Below are 9,986 nucleotides of genomic sequence, written 5' to 3'. Positions count from 1 at the left end.
ATAGATATTACATTGAAGTTCCTTTGAATTCTTGGCGAAGAGAAGCAGAGAAGCATTGCTTAAATTCAAGATTCTGTTATCCAGAGATGTCATGGAAAATTGTAAAAGCTAGAGAAAAGTGAACCTGAACAATTAAAAGAATAATAGCAAGTCAAGTTGGAGCTTAAAAAATATCACTTTGCTAACAATTTTCATGTTAAGGACTAGGTAAGTGTCAAGTCTGGATTCCAGAGGCATTGAAACATGATGAATCATTAGGTTCTGTTTACCATTTCTCTGTGAGCCACCTGCCAGTCTCATAATCCCCGACTTACATCTCCCTGAACCTGAAGTCTTCTCCCACCCTGCCTGCTAAAGTCTCATCCTTCTTTCAATCTCTTTCAGAAGTAAATAACTATATAAATATACATTCTTCATGAAGACCTTCCAGGCTCCCTACCGATGGTATTTGCTGTGTCTCTGAATTCTTTCCGTTCCTCATTTATATTCCCCAGGCACTCAGCACACTGTCTGCACTGTGATCATTTGTGTATTTGTCCACAGCATTTTTCTATCTTCCTACTACTCGGCTCTTTAAAGATAAGAACTATGTTTTGTTTTATTCATCTTTGCAGAAGTCATCCAAAAACAGTTGTGGAATAATGGCACAGATTAAAAAAATGAATTAATATGTGAATTGCACAGGAAAAAGGTCTTGCCATGATTTCAGCCTCTGGAATTAGAAGTACAAGCAAAAGTGTACTTAATGAATTTGCTATTTGCCCTTCCCTGCTGGGGACATTAGTCAACATGTGTTGTTGGGTTACAACATATATTTTATAGCTGCACCCCTATTTTAGCTCATCTACCTTGTCTCGTTTTCCATATACATAATAACAAATAAGGGGGAAAGAGAAAAATAAATAAAAGCCACTAAAAACCTATAGCTTTATTACGTTCAAGGTGTACCATCGTATTCAGTGCAGAGCCAGATGGTTCAGTGAGCTGGGCTCACATGAGGCTCAAGAAACCAAGGCAGTGGGTTTTATTTCTTTACAGATCACTCAGGCTCTCCTGGGGAAAAATGCGACCTCTCCAGCCATGTTGGCAGCCATGCCCAGGAATCACCTGGAAGGAGGGAGGTGGAGGGAGGAAGAAAAAAGAAGGAAACTGAGTCTCTCCATGAGCCGTCTCTTCCCAGCCAAAATACCCAGGATGTAACCAGTCGCCCCAAAGACCACTTTTTCTTCTTCCAAGGGTTAAGATGCAAAGGTGCCTTTACTTACACGGGTACCTGTGTAACTAATAAGGCATTTTTTCAACTGTAACAATGGAAGCAGGCTCTCAATATTCTAGCTGCTGAATCCAAGGATGGAGAATTGTCCTCACACAAGCTAAGGAGCAGGAGGTTTGTTTGGGGACCAGAGCCAAGTTGTGGGTGTCCTGCCAAGAGCGTTGCAGCCCTGGGCCACCCCACTCCAACCCTTTAGCTCTGATCACACTGCCCTCCTGGCTATCTATGCACACCTATGATCAAATAGCAAGCTGGTAAAATGCCCTCTGCTAGGAATGCCCGCACAAAGAGGCAAAAGTAGTTTAACTCACTGCTTTGCAGGATTTGGTCACAGCCTTATAAATTCAGAACTGCTCTGGGGACCACCTGCATCAGAATCACTTGAAGTGTTTATTTAAAATGCAGGTTGCCAGTTTCCGCCTCTACGACTCTGACCCAGAGTCCCTGCAGTGGGCCTAGGAAATCTGCCTTTTAAGTAGGCACTCTGAGTGTTTACTAGGACATCAGAGAACCATTCCTTAAAAAAAAAAAAAAAGATGGAGCATTTCTAGATATTTCTCATTTTTGCCCTAACCATTTCAAAACAGAAACAAATCGAGACACGTGGCAGAAAAAATGATTTAAAAACCTAACATACTAGGAAATTAGCTTATAATAAAACTCACCCGAATACTGAGTACTAAATTCATCGTAAGAAAACACTAACAAGTGTGTGAGCATCACAGGGCATGGTAATTACAGACATGAGCACCGCAGAAAGAGTGGGGAAGCCTCACACCGTCCACACTGCTTTGACCTTCTCTTCCTGACGCAGAGTGCCTGTCCATGTACGCGGTAAACCAGTTCATTATAGCCAACTTGCTCAGCGCCACATGTGGTGGGGAAGATGGGACCTCACTCTGGATTGCTTTCGGTTCTTCCAGAATCCTGTGAGAGATTATACAAAGAGATGAAATGTCATCTCACGCAAGACGCTACACAGCTCTAATCAGAGGGCTGGAAATCTGTGTAGGAGCTTTAGTCAAAGGAACCTGGCTGTTGGCCACTGCTCATTGTGACTTGTAAGTATTCTGAGCTCCTCTCATCCTCAAGGCACTTGGGGGAGGGTGGGTCTGTGAAAAGGACTCTGAAGTCCAAAACCAAAAAAAAGGATGGAGAAAAAAGTGGGCGAGCACATTCAGTGTTATGTTCTATTATAGTACTTATCTTTTCCGTATCTGTATCTTTTAATATCTATAATATGTCATATCTTTTAATATATGTGATATCTATAATACTGTAATATTTATCTCCATAAGCAAAGACCAGATCTTATAGAATAAGATTGAAATGCATGACCATTTTCGCACACTATTTTAAAATATTTTTTCACTGTAAATAGCAACATGATTAATTTTTGAAAAAACAGGTAAAGTAAAAATAGCACTCATAATGGTGTCAACCCCACACAAGCACTGTTAATATTTTGTTATATTTTGTTGCCAGTAGGCTTTTTTCATAAGCACGTTTAACATAGGCAAATTATGTGTCCTCTGTGATTGCAAGTGATTTGCTTCCTGTAGAATTAGTGTTCTCCCACGTTGCTATATGTTACATTGAACCATAGGAAATTATGACATGTGACTATTTGACATTAAAAATATAGCCATTTCCTGTGGTCCAAACTAGTGTTTTTCCTAATTGTGATTTGAAAGTCAGAATGATTATCATATAGATATGCTGCTCTTTTCTTCGTTGGTACCTGCTCTTGGTAATGAGTACCTGTTATTTCCCCGTTCACCTTAGCATAAATTGCATGCATAAAAGAGACAGAAAAACTAGCTCTCACAAAGAAGATCCAAACAGATTTGTATTACACTGTTGTGCTGAATGAGAATTAACCAAGGAGGAACAATGTACATTGTAAATGAAGCTAGCCACAGGCATGCTTAATTAATAGACCCACTTGCTGCAAAGTCTGCCCAGCAAATCCAGAAATATTTGTGCCCACCTTTCCCAGACTAGCTTTAGGTTGACAGCCCAGACTCCCAGCTAGCCATCTTTGCTTGTTGACTTCTGTTGTGTCTGTGTACATATGCGCACGCACATATGTAGGTGCATGCGTGTGTTTGTTTAGATTCAGCTTTAAAATTTCACTGTAAGATCATTTCCTTAGGTCTACCAATGAAAAGCTTGACTCTTGTCAAACTTTGCCATGTTTGAATGTTAAAGCGAGATACACTATATTCCCTGAAGCACAGAAAAGCAAACCTGTTACTTCCACTCTAGTTCTTGGGTTTAGTCTCTTGGTTTGGGGGTTTAGTTTCTTCCCTTAGGTATTGATTCCACAAATCCCAAGTAGGTGGAGGTACCCGCAGCTTCTCTGTCTGGTCCTTTCTGGTCAGCACCCAAGCATACCTCTCCTGGCCTTTGCCACACAATGTTCTTGCCTCTACCAGAGGCCTAGGATTCCCTTCCTGGTGCTTCTTTTCTTGAAACGATGTGAAATGGAAGCAATTTGTGGTAACACACATTGTGGGAGTTTTAGGTAAAAGAAACACCAAAAGAAAACCCCATAAATTCACCGGTTTTTTCCATGCTTATTTATAAATAAGAAGCCCTCTGAAAAAAAACTGATCAAATTTGAATAAATTAAGTTCATGGCTTAATTTCCTCCATTCTCTGACATAAATGATATGCTGTCCTTGTTTCTTCCAAAAAGGGCAAACATTGAGTTTTTCTTGGGACCCACCCCATGTCCCATAAAGAGAAACATGACCAAATATTTTCCTTTAAAAAGGCAATTTCCAATAAATAAATAAATGAATGCATGAGTGAGTGAGTCAATGAACGAATGGCAATTTCCTAACCCTGCTGTGATCCACAGTCATTTGAAGGGGATCTTGCGCTCCTTCAGTTAAATATGTGGGTTTGTTTTTTTTTTTAAATAACCATGTTGACTTTGGTCAGTTTAACGTGAAACTAGTTTTTACAAAGAGGTCCTCACAGCCAAGGTTGGCCATTGTGAGAGTGTGGGTAGGAAGCACAGCTGTGACCCAGAACTATTGCCTCAGATGTTCTCAGCAGATGCTGAGAAAACTCCTAGTGTGATAGGATCTGGCACTCCCAAGTGGTGAACTCCCCTGCAGTCAGACCAGACTTGGCTAATTGAAGCTTGCTCAGCAAGGGAGACTCTACACCTAGGACCCACGGAGTGGCTCAATAAGTGTGTGTTGGATGGGTCTTATCATGGGATTTAGGCTTGTGTCAGCAGTTTGGGGGAGGGTTCAAAGAAGCAGGAGTTTGCCCTGAACTGAGAGGTATCAAGAAGTGGGGTAATTCTCTGACTGGGCATCCTAACGAATCTCACTTACCTTAAAAGGCAGAAAGAATAGAGACCACGTTTAAGAAGCAGCAGTGACTCATTTTAGCCAGTAGGGGGTGTTTGGTCACTTTTGTGGTGTACTCAGTGACCTGGTTTTTGCTGTTGCTCAGGCATGACTGCAGAGTGGCTTTGGCTTTGCTCGCCCTGTCTGATATTGGTGATCTTTGAGGGTGTTTATGGTCAGCAGGAAAAATCAGGGTCCAGCTCTGAGTGCCAGTCTGCTTTTCTCTTCCTCCGAAGAGAGTCCTCAGGTCCTGCCCTAAAGACACTCCCAGGCTAGTGGGAGAGACAAGTAAGTTAACAGCCCTGATTTTTTTTTTCTCATCAGTGACAGAGATAACCAAGAAGGGGGTCAGGGAAGTTTTTCTAGAGATCTTCTAGAGAAGATAAGCAGGTAAAAGGGAGGAAGAGGGGAAAAGCTTCCAGGCAGGAAGAGCAGCATGGATAAGAGGAGTCTTTCTGGAAAATTTATTTGGAGGAAGTAGGAGAAAAAAGAGAGTTCTCATGAGATTTGAGAAAGAGGGGACACAGGACAGAGGACCGTGGAGCCAAGCACTGCAAACCATGGTAAGAAGTTTGAACTTGTTGGGGAAGGAAATGGGAATGTGTTTGAAGGCGGACAGTGACGTGGTCAGACGGTTTAGAATGATTATCTGGCGGCCGTGCACAGAGTGGAATAGAAAAGGCACGGCAGGAAGGCAGAATGTGAATAGAAGAGACACACTAGTCCGAAGGGGGCTGCTAAGGAACTTGTCCAGCAGGAGCTAAGAGAAGCTCGGGAGATCCACACAACCCCACATCAAGAGGAGGGAGAGAGCTCCAGACATCTCCCCCCACACTCACTGCCCACTGATACTTATATCATGACTCCCCACACTATCTGCCTTAGGACAGCGGGGGGACCTTTCTCTCAAGGTCACCCTTCCTTCCCACACTCTAATCCCTGTCCAGCATTCTGAGCAGTGAAAGGCAACTCCCTTCCCTGGCTTACTTCCCTGCTGCATTCTTCTCCCTGTCAGTTACCTCTGATACGCTTTGGATGGGTTTGTCCCCCTCGCTGCAGTGTGAGCTCCCCAGAATGAGCGTTTTTGTTCTTTTAGTTTTATATCCTTCAACGCCTAGAGGAGTACTTGGTATATAAGACACCCTCAGTAGGTATTTCCTGAATAATTTTGTGTAAAGGCTAGAAGTAATCCTGACAGTGGCAAAGATAATCAAGAGGAGGCTAGAGATTTTGGACTCAGGTTTCAAGCAAGTAGTAGAAGTGGTGTCAGGCCTCCTCCAGGACCTTCAATTCTTCTCTTTATAAGGAGGTGGAATGGAGTAGGGGAGGTGTGGGGTTTGCGTTCTTACAATAAAGTCAGGAAACTCCGTCTCATCTCTGCCACCTCTGTGGCCAACAGGGTGAGGTTGCTCGAGAAACCATAAAGAGGGTGTGAGGACTTCAACATGGTTACACTTCCAGGGTTCAACATAATGGTGTGCTCAGCGCTGTCCCGTGTGCTTGTGCACAGGAGAACTTGAGAGGACTGTGCCTTACACCTACAGGCTCCCCCAGACTCCAGTTGTAATCCGTTCATTAAGATCAAAAGTACCTTTAAGGCTCCTTCCCCCTTGTCCAACCAACCAGATAACAAGCATGAAGGCTGTAAGAAAGCATGAGTAGGAGAGAAGGAAAGAAGGTGCACGTGGGCGTGTGACTCCGTGTTCTATGGAAAGGCTTGCCCTTGTGACCATTTCAGCTTCTAAATGTTAGCAAGGTGAGGGTTGGGAGCACCAGCTATTCAGAGGAGCCTCTCAGGAAGTGGGGGCAGTCAAAGGTGAGTAAGTGAGGGCTGAAAACAATGCAAGGATGGGCATGTGACAGTGGCCACTACTGTTGTGTCCTGTGTTTTTAGAAGCTCCATAAGACCAAGACCCTCTGCAGTTTCGAACTGAGCTCAAGGCAAGATAAAAGAAAGAACTAGAATTGTCTCCCTCTCCTGTGTATTCACCCTTGAGCACACTTGCTACTTTCCTTACCTTGATTTTTTGAAAAGAGAACAAGGTGGGTAGCCAAGAAGAGGCTTGGCAAATGGAAGAGAAGAGCAGAGTGTGGGCAAGCCCTCAAAGGCAGATGAGACCCTCAGGCTGGTTTGCACATGCTCGGAAGTGGGGAAACCACATTCCCACTGAGGTGGCAAAGGAAGTCTCTGGCCGCTTTTCTGCCCAGCCCCACTGCACCTAGAGCCCTGGTTTTCTTCCACTGGTCTCAATACCTGTCCATTCACAAACCTAAGACCATCTGAATAATGACTGAGTTCTCCACTGCAGCTTTTCATACACAGAACTGTCATCCACCACCAATATAACTTTATCACTGACAGGCCAATGGAACGGAAGTTAACCTAGACTAGCATGGCAAAACACGCCTATATGTGACTTTTTAGAAATCAGTTGCTGAAAACAGATGAGCATAGGGGAAAAGGAAAAAAATGAGAGGGAGGCATACCATAAGAGACTCTTAACTGTAGAAAACAAACTGAGGGTTGCTGGAGGGAGGTGGGCGGGGGGGTGGACTAAATGGGTGATGGGCATTAAGGAGGGCCCTTGCTAGGATGAGCCCTGGGTGTTACAACTAAGTGATGAATCGCTGAATTCTCCTGAAACTAATATTACACTATGTGTTAACTAACTGAAGTCTAAGTAAAAATTTGAAACATTAAAAAAAACCAATTGCTTATCGTCGATTATCAGAACATGTCTTCAGCCATGTCCTTCATTAGAACATACTAAATAAGCAAGACATATATTTTAATCAGAGCTATTTTTTGGGTTGTGTTCCTCTTGTCCTTGACTAAAACTGCAGTTCCTATTTTCTAGCTGGAAGGTAAAGCTGCTATAAAACTGTAGAATACTTAAGCTACGAAAAATAAGAGGAAATGTCACACCCTACACCAGGTATCATGCAGCAAGAATGATGGGAAAGCACCAAAAAAGACTCGTGAACAATTTCGAATACCTTGAGAGAAGTCAATGTCACTGTGATAGACTGAAAAATACATAAGCGACACAGACCAGATTCTGGAAAAGGAGGAATAATGATGAATCATTTCTGAGTATTAACTATTGCAAGGATTGCTGATTCTGGGGACTGATACAGTTCCTTTGATAGAGACACCAATAGATTAGAAAGGGAAAATCTCACTATAAGGAATTGTGACTTCACATTCAGGGTGAGAGTAAAGGGAGTTATATATTCTTATCTAATCAGTAATCTTCTACATGTAAATTGATGTGCTTTGAGATGAAAGAGGATGTGATTTCTTAGATATGACAACAAAACACACAAGGCAAAAGAGGTTGGTAAGTTGGACTTCATCAAAATTTAAAACTGTGCTTTGAAAAACACCATCAAGAAAAATATAAGACAACCCCTAGACTAGGAGACAATATTTGTAAATCATGTATCTTATAAGGGAATCATATCCAGGATATATAAAGGGCACTTACAACTCAATAATAAAAAGATAAACAACCCCATTTTTTAGAGGGCAAAATATGTGAATAGACATTTCTCCAACAAAGAGAGATAAAGGGCTAGTAAGCCTGTGAAAAGAAGCTCAGAGTCATTCAGGAAATGCTAATCCAAACCACAAGGGGATACTACTTCACACCCACTAGAATAGCAATTACTAAACAACAACAAGAAGTATTGGCAACAATGTAGAAACCTTCCACAGTGCTGGAGATTGGAACCTTCATACAATGTTGATGGGAATGTGAAATGGTGCAGTCACTTTGGAAAACAGTTTAGAAGTTCCTTAAAATGTTAAACATAGAGTTAACATATAACCCAGTAACCTGGGCCATATGGTAACTCTAATGGGTTATATGGTGACTACTAATGTGTACAAATCTTTTGGGAATGATGAACATGATCTAAAATGAGTTAGAGTAATGGTTGCACAACTCAGTAAATATACTGAAAACTGTTGAATTATAAACTTCAAATGGGTAAAATTAATGGTATGTAAAATATATTTTATAAAGCTCTTAAAAATCAACACAAATGAGGGAATAGCAACCACATTCACATAAAAAAAAAACAAAACAGAATTGGGGACGCCTGGGTGGCTCAGTCGGTTAAGCGTCTGCCTTCGGCTCAGGTCATGATCCCAGGGTCCTGGGATCCAGTCCCACACTGGGCTCCTTGCTGAGCAAGGAGCCTGCTTCTCCCTCTGCCTGCCTCTGTCTCTCTCTCTCTCTCTCTCTCTGATAAATAAATAAAATCTTTAAAAAAAAATACAGAATTGTCACTGTTTCCATTAGGAAATTTTTAGTAGCCATAATCAGTCAAGATTTGACTTTAAGTCTGCACTAAAATTACTTGCCACAACCAGAGGCTGGGTATCCCATTGCAATTACTGAAAATGATTAACCTTTGATGCACTAGTAATATTTGGGGAAAAGGAAACATAGGGGTCTCAGTAGGGCTCCTTTATAAGGTCGTGTGATTTCTGAGAAACCACTAGGTCTGAAGTTATTGACATGTTAACTCTGGGGATGGTTGGTGTAACACCAAACATCCTGAAAGAACATATGACCGTGTATATTATAATAAAGACCACATCCTCCCCTCAGAAAAGATCATAAAACGTTTCTAATAGAAAGCATACTGAATATTGTTCCTTGAGGGACTGAGGTTCATCTGTCCTAAAGAAAGACGTTCCTTAATATTAGAACAAAATAGCCACGTCTGACTACCATTTTCCTTCTTTAGCTAAATCAGAAAGAAGGAAGAAAGGGAGCGAGAGAGTCGAGGGACGAGGGAGGAAAGCAGAGAGGGGAAGAGGAAGGGGAAGCTCAATATCTTCCGTGTATCTCAAGATGTATAATCAAACAATCAAGGGAAACACAGAGGGCTGGAAAGAGGCAACACTCCCTTATCCCCACCTCCCTCTGTCTCCACACCTGCCAGAGACTTCAGATAGGAGCACAATAAACTATCGTCCACAAAATGGGGAAGGAGAATCTAGGCAGGAGCTAACTAATAAATAAGACTCCCTCCTGCATTTCCACTTGCCCTTGACCTATTAGTCCTTACATTAACCCATAACTAGAAAAAAATTTGGTTGCTGACCAATTGTTTTCAAAGCTCTAATTTAAGTCCTCATAGATTCCATTAGTGGTTGCAGAAGGTAGTATTGCTGCTGATGAAAACTAGAAGCCTCCAGATTTCTGCCAAGACGTTTTAGAGTCTCTCCTTGTGTACTACGTTCTGAGGGCAGCAGGGTCCTCTCACCCCCACCCACACTATAGAGTTGCCCTCCCTTTGCTCAGCAGTCCTAGCTAAGGAAAGCAAGCCCA

The 9,986-nt window shown here is 42.2% G+C and overlaps 1 protein-coding gene across 1 annotated transcript in view; it reads right to left on the bottom strand.

Annotated features, from left to right (window-relative positions):
• Nucleotides 1-1,009: 1,009 nt before the first annotated feature.
• Nucleotides 1,010-9,986, bottom strand: part of CDC20B (cell division cycle 20B) — a 67,648-nt gene continuing 58,671 nt past the window's right edge. Inside the window, exons 12-13 of the transcript XR_012382144.1 lie at nucleotides 1,939-2,200; nucleotides 1,010-1,107 (exon numbers count right to left, since the gene is read on the bottom strand). The gene's annotated coding sequence lies outside the window, so the exon portion shown is untranslated. The remainder of the gene's footprint in view (nucleotides 1,108-1,938; nucleotides 2,201-9,986) is intronic.

This window comes from Callorhinus ursinus, unplaced genomic scaffold, assembly GCF_003265705.2.
Source record: "Callorhinus ursinus isolate GAN/ISIS: 27379988/994484 unplaced genomic scaffold, GSC_fseal_2.0 scaffold23, whole genome shotgun sequence".
Lineage (NCBI taxonomy): Eukaryota > Metazoa > Chordata > Mammalia > Carnivora > Otariidae > Callorhinus > Callorhinus ursinus.
The sequence above is the reverse complement of the archived record's forward strand: the minus strand, read 5'-3'. Positions and strand labels throughout refer to the sequence as shown.